Source organism: Dioscorea cayenensis, chromosome 8 (assembly GCF_009730915.1).
Source record: "Dioscorea cayenensis subsp. rotundata cultivar TDr96_F1 chromosome 8, TDr96_F1_v2_PseudoChromosome.rev07_lg8_w22 25.fasta, whole genome shotgun sequence".
Classification (NCBI taxonomy): Eukaryota; Viridiplantae; Streptophyta; class Magnoliopsida; order Dioscoreales; family Dioscoreaceae; genus Dioscorea; species Dioscorea cayenensis.
In genome coordinates, this window is record NC_052478.1 from 17,253,436 (window position 1) to 17,260,450 (window position 7,015).

The following is a 7,015-nucleotide window of genomic DNA, read 5'->3' on the forward strand; positions in this document are numbered from 1 at the left end:
AGTGTTTGGACCGCGATTATGGAGAGTACTGTAGTGAAATCATGTAGCATTTTACTGTAGCTAGGTACTATAGCAGAATTACTGTTCGGGCGCTCGCGTGGAAATTCTTGTAGTCCATGCAGGCGCGTGGAAAATCCACATGGGCGCGTGGGGCACGTGACAGACGCGGTCGAAGGCCTATAAATAGCCATTTTGCCCTATTCTTTCTTATCTTTTGTGCGGCTCTTGAGGGGTGAGACGGCTAGAGTTTGGAGAGAAGGTCTTTGCGTCTTGGGAGGCGCTTTGTCACCAACTTTGATCAATTCCTCCTCCGTCATAGCATCAAGGAAGCCACCGGTGAACCTAGCTTCGGAGAGGGTCCTTCAAGACGTCGAAGCTCTCCATGAAGGCCATCAGTTCATATAAAAGGGGGTTTATTTTATGGTTTTAATGTACTTTCATTCATTGATGGTGTGTTTTGTATGTTGCTCCATGGAGAACTAAAACCCTAGAGGGTATTTGGGCTTGTGAACCCTAGGATTCTCATCTGATAAACGCCTAAATGTACATATTTTTTACGTATTAATATTGTATTACTTGTGTATATTTTAATGAATTGATGTCCGTTTATGTGTAATTTGGTTATTTCGTTGTTGCAGATCTTAAAAGAGCCGAACAAAGCTCAAAAATGCAAATTTGATGAATTCGACACCAAAAACAACATTTCGGGGTCCCAGCACTGTAGCGTTATTGTAGCTGATCACTATTCATGCTGCGGGCATTTGGCTGTGAGCTTCACGGGCTCCATGCGCCCGCATGGGTGCCTGTGAGGTTTGCTGGAATTTCACAACCCTCGGTTACTGTAGTATAAACACTGTAGCATAAATACTGTAACACCGACATATTTTCTGGGCGAAACGGCAGTGAGCTTCACGGGCTCCATGCGCCCGCATGGAGCCCGCATGGACCTGATGGTATATATTTCGGGCTGAACTTTTAGGGCAAGGGGAGAGGTTTTTGGAAGAGGCTTTTGGGGGGAGTTCTTGGAGCCGACTTCCACCAGTCCAAAGGAGGCAAGATTACACGTTTTGGAGAAGGGGAATCCAAGGGAGAAGCTTGGTTTGGCCAGATCTTCATCGATATCTTCTTTGGGAGCTTGTAGACGACAAGGGAAGCAACCCCGTTCGCGGCGTCTGTGGAAGCTTTCCACCTCACTTGGCTTGTCATCTCACTTCTATTGTTTGAGGGAGTTTTCTTATGCCATTTGTAGTTGTTTTCATGGACCTATTATTTGTATTTGTTTGCATGGACGAGTAGACCCCAAGGTCACCGGATGCCGGTGAACCTTTGGGTGAACTTGTGTATTTGGATGATCTAGTTTTGTTTATTGCAATTGTTGTGTGTTTGTGATTCATTCTTGGTGCATTCGATGTGTTGCTTACATGAGGACTCTGTAAACCAACTCCTAGGTTGTACTTGGTAGCGTGACCATCGCCCTTGTACTAGACACACCAAGTTTGAAAGGGATTCATGTACGAATACGCCGTGACCATCGGGTATTTTGTACCCCTCCAACATTAGGGCTAGACCAAGTCGTGTTCCGGCTCTAATTAGGGATTTCCCCCTTTGTTAATGCAATCGTATGAGGATTTGATCGGAAGAAATTCCGTATCAATACTTATACCGGATTAGGGGTCAGTTGCCGTGACCATCGGGTTGATCTAATTTAGGAAATCTCTAGGTCCAAACCTTAATTGCTTGACACTCTTAGCATCCTTTACACTTTAGTAACCCCTAGGGAATCCGCATCCGTGACCATTTCTTTCCCCTGATTTTATATCCTTGCCTTATTTTAGACTCCACTTGTAGTTCTTTCTTTTTAATTAATAGATTAGAGAAACCCTTCGAATCCTTCGGCTAGACAATACGCAAAGAGGAAGTAAGGGTAGATCCTTGGGCCCAGGGAATACGACCCTTTCGTGCTCGCACGAGAGGTATTACTTGACGACTCTGTGCACTTGCAGATCTCGCATCATCATCTTTTGTGGATTTGCTTTGTGTTTGTATTTAATCCGAGTTTGATTAAGTTTCATTCTTGATTGTTTAATGCTTGCTTGCCTTATTGATCTTGTGGTTATTTGGTTTGCATGATTTGTTGCCTTGGTGGGAGAGAGATCTCCATTAGGGTTAGAACCTCAAGATTGAAGAGGATTGAGAGGGTGAGTCATGAGATAGAGAAGTATCCCCTTTCCCCTTCGATTGATGTATTCTATCTCCATTTCCTAGACTCTATGCAACCATAATTGGTGGGAGGCATGAGATTGCTCAATTTCTCCGCCGGGACCATGTAGGGTGTTAGGATCCTTCACCGGGAATTAGGGTTGGATCAATCTTTAGAAATCGGTTACACCTTTCGGAATCCCTAGAGTGCTTTGCAGTCATATGTGGTGTGAGGTGTTGAGATTGAGCGATTTTTCCACCGGGACCTCGTAGGGGGTTAGTATTTGTGATTTGGAGACAGATCCGATTATATTTGGATTTCTGCGACTTAACATACTCATCATAGAAACACTTTGCATATCTGGTACCTAATACCTGAATCCTAGGGGGATCATTGCCCGAATATCCCAATTTTACTGATTGAGATCTTTCTCTATTTACCCTTTCATATTCATCTCTGGTATTCATTTCTTTGCACATTAGATCACCACACTATCCCATTGTCATTAGACTAGAGAGCAAAGGAGAAGTTAGTACCAGTAGCCCTGTTCCCTATGGATTCGACTAGCCGACTCACCCGGTAATTATTACTTCGACACCCGTGCACTTGCGGTATACACTCATATTTTGACGTGTCAAGTTTTTGGCACCGTTGTTGGGGAATAGGATACTGGGAATGCTAGGACTTTGTTGCTCTAACCATTTATCCATTTTTCATTTTATTTTTCTATTCCACACTTTCCTTTTCTTCCATCATTCTCATCGGTTTTTATTTTGTTTTCATTTATTTCACTCTATCTTCTTCCACCATTCTATTTTGTTTTATTTTGTCTTATTTACTTTTTCTTGCATGAAACTTGAATAATGATTAATCTAGTTTTAGATTTATATTTTTAGGTTGAAGCTCTCACTAGAAAACCTGATCAAGTTGTCAATGTTCACCAACATCACAATCCATATTGCATCAACTATCATCCAAATCAAAGGAGCTACCCAAATCTCTTGTGGGGTATTGATGGACAACAATGGGAAGCACCTCAGGAAGAATTTCAGATGGATGAGAAGCTTGAAGAGGATGTACTTCAGTTGGAAAGAGTGTTACCGAGATTTATTGAAGCAACCTATGCCCGTTTCCAAAATATTGAGGTCATATTAAGTTGTCATGAGGTCTCCATAAAAAATAGTGAGCATTAATTAAGAGAGATCTTGGACATGCTTGCGAAGGAAAATGAAGAATTTGAACAAGCAAGGCAAGTGTCTCCGGGATATGATAAGGCCATGAGCAACATTGAAGAAGGCGGGTAAATTGAGTACATTGGTGCAGAAAATGAGAAGAAAGAAGATGAATACCATTTTGAGAATTTTGATTGCATGAATGAAGATTGTGCTTATGAGAAAAAAAATTTTCAAGGGGATTTGCTAGTGTCATGTTCCTTCCAAGTTGAAAATACACAAGAAGAAGCAAACCCCAAGGTAATGGAACAAGCATTTTTCTTTGGCATTGATCAACTCCTACAATGCAAGAAAGAGACTTTGGGAAGGGAAGAAGATGTGGGTAGGAGATTGAAGCCATCCAATGACCCACCTGTGCCAAGCTTGGATAATTCCCAACCCAAATTGTTTCCTTGGAGGCCAAAAGTAAGATGGTTGGACTCTCCAACAAATACTTCATCTCGGAAAGTTGATTTTTGGTTTAAAGGAAGTAGCTATGCAATGTCTAGTCGGGAGGAACACACTCTTTTCAAGCCTCCATAAGGCAAGGAAGAGGTACGCCAAGCTTAGTGACGTAAAACAAGCGCTTCTTGGGAGGCAACCCAAGTTTTTAATTGTTTTCTAGCTTAGATTTTTATTTCTATAGTAATAAAGTCACGAGTGTGTGCTTTGATAATTTTTTGTTGGTGTTGAGTTTTCATGGAAAACTTTTTGGTGTTTTAAATTGGTTTTCATATATGTGGCATGGTTTGGCGTGCAATTCATGTTAATAGTTGAAGAACTAGTGTTAATTTGAAGTTTGGAGCTTTGCGTGGACTGTCTGTAGAAATTTTGCAGCTCACACAGTCATGTTGAATTTCCACGCCGCCGTGTACAGTACCCACGTTGGTGTGTAGAATTTCCACACCCCCATGTGGCTTATATGAATATGAGGGGTCAATTTTCATTATCTTCATCACTATAACCCTTCATTTCCCACTTCTCCATCTTCAAGAATCCAAACTTTTGAGCACAAAAACTAAGTTTCTTCAACTCCTTTGAGATTTAAGAGTGTTTTTCCAGCATTTGCATTAAGTTTCTTTCACCTATTTGCTCTGGTAAACTTCATCTTCTCCCATCTTCTCCATGCCCTTATTTTGCCAATCCATGAATTTTTATTGATTTATAAGTGTTGATTTTCATGGAAATCTTGTGGAAACACTCTAAAATGCATGGATAAAAAATATTTGGAAGCGTTGGACCCCAATCATGGCTTCTTGGCCATGGTTGGGCGCCCACGCGCCCTCGTGGGCTGGCCAGGCGCCTGGCTGCGCCCCCATGCAGGCACGCAACCAACCCACATGCCCGAGTGGGCTCACCAGCCGCACGACCTAGTACCACGCGCCCGCGCGGATGGCCCACACGACCACGCGGATGGCCCATGCGACCACGCAGATGGCCTGGCCGAGACCAGAATGCGCCCAAGCGGCTGCGTGGCTTTCCCACACTCCCGCGGGGGCTGGAAAAGTGCCCAATAAGGCTAGAAAAAATTTTGGCTTGCCCTCCACGCCTTCGTGGAGCCTTGTTCTCATCAAATTCATGCTTAACTGACTTCTTTTGAAGCTTTATATGCAGGTATAACACCAAGGATAGAAAAACTTGTTCTGAAATGCTTTAATTTCATACGGGTAACCTTGGATGAGAACATTCTTTTGGCACACCGGCAACACTAGAAGACGACGTCGATGCTTGAAGCATCCCACTCATGAGACTTTAATTTTCTTTACTTTTGGTTTCATTTTTAGTTTTCTTTATTTTATGTTTTAGACTTTAGTTATCTTTGTGCTTCGTTTTATTTGTGCGAGTTTGTGCTTCATTGTTTTACTAATAAGAACTCACACATCTTTCCTTCTTTATTGAGCTTCACTGAACCCCTTGTATACATGCAGATGGTCTTGAGAGTGATGTTGATGGTGTTTTAGTCATAAACACGATCATGTGCGTTGTCACATGGTCGTGTGAGCTTCGTAACCTATACAACAAGACCATGAGCTAGACTTCACCAAACGGTTAATGATGAGTTCAGGGGAGTATTGTTTTAATTGCATTCCCACACACATTTTTCCTTCCATTGATACTATTCGTTATTGTGATTGCATGCGTACATTGAGGGCAATGTACATCTTAAGTGTGGGGGAGGGTTCACCTTATACATGACTTTTACTTGTGTTTTCATGAGCATGCTCTTGTTGCCAATGGAGGTTCACCTTTGGGTTAAGAGTTTAATTCTTAGTTTTTGGAGGTTGTAAACATTAGATTTTATCATGCTCTAGTTTTCATCCAATTTCATTGAATATTTTTGTCCGATTGCTATTTGTGCACTTTTCTCACTCATTAGACCTATGAAGACTCTAGTTCATTGTGTTTGGGACTTTAGTATGCTAGTTTTTATTTGAAAAAAAAATCAGAGGAAAATAAAAAAAATCAGAAAAATTTGAAAGAAAAAAAAAATAAATAAAAAGTTAAAAAAGAATTGGAAATTGTTTGTTGTTTGTACATAGGGGCTGGAAAGAGCTATCGCCCATGATGTATATAGCTACTCTCATAAGTCGGATACTTGTTACGCCCTAATGAGAGAAAGAGCTATCTCATGGGATGTGTGAAAGCTACCATCCTTGGTAGAAAGAGCTACCACCTCGAAAGTGTGAAAGCCACTTGGGAGACATCTTGAGAAAGGGCTACCTTGGAGGTTGTGTGAAGCTAGTACCTATTCTTTTTGTTTATAAATAAGTCCCATGTTAATAAGAACTTAGTAGTGGACATAGTGTTGACATGAGTTGAGTTTTTCACACACACACACACGCATTCGGATTTTATCACTTTCATTTTTGATTGGATTGTTTGTTAGAGCATTGCTTGTTTTGTTTAATGTTTGATTCTCTCCATGACTTTAGAATTTTATTATTGTACTCTTTTGGTGAACCAAAGGCCAAGCACTTCTCTTTTCTTTCAATGAGTTTAATGTTTAATTTTGCCTGAGGACAAGCAAAGACTTAAGTGTGGGGGAGTTTGATAAGTTCTTGAGTAGACAAATTTCTATATATGTTTTACATGCATTGAGCATCATTTTTACCATGGTTTATGTCTCATATTGTGTATTTGGTGTTCTTTTATGCATATAGGTTGTGAATGCCTTGAAGAGTAAAAAGAAAGCAAAGATAGGCTATAAAGAAATAATGTTGGGAGTCTTGTTCAATTCAAGGACAAAGACACGAGAGGAGTTCATGAACGTGGAGATGTGTGCCAACTTTCAAGAAGATTCAAGTCAATTCACTAGTTGGAAGGGCACAAAGGCAGCCACATCTTCGTGTTCCTTCTCTTTGTGAAGATTACAAGACCTCTCAAAGATTCGTCGATAAAGAAAAGTCTTATAGTCTACCACATGGATGTGTGCCCGGCCATGTGGCCTCAAGAGAAGAGTGTTTGGACCGCGATTATGGAGAGTACTGTAGCTAAGTAATGTAGTGAAATACTATAGATTTATACTGTAGCTAAGCACTGTAGCAGAATTACCGTTCACGCGCTCGCATGGAAATTCCTGCAGCCCACTCGGGCGCATGGAAAA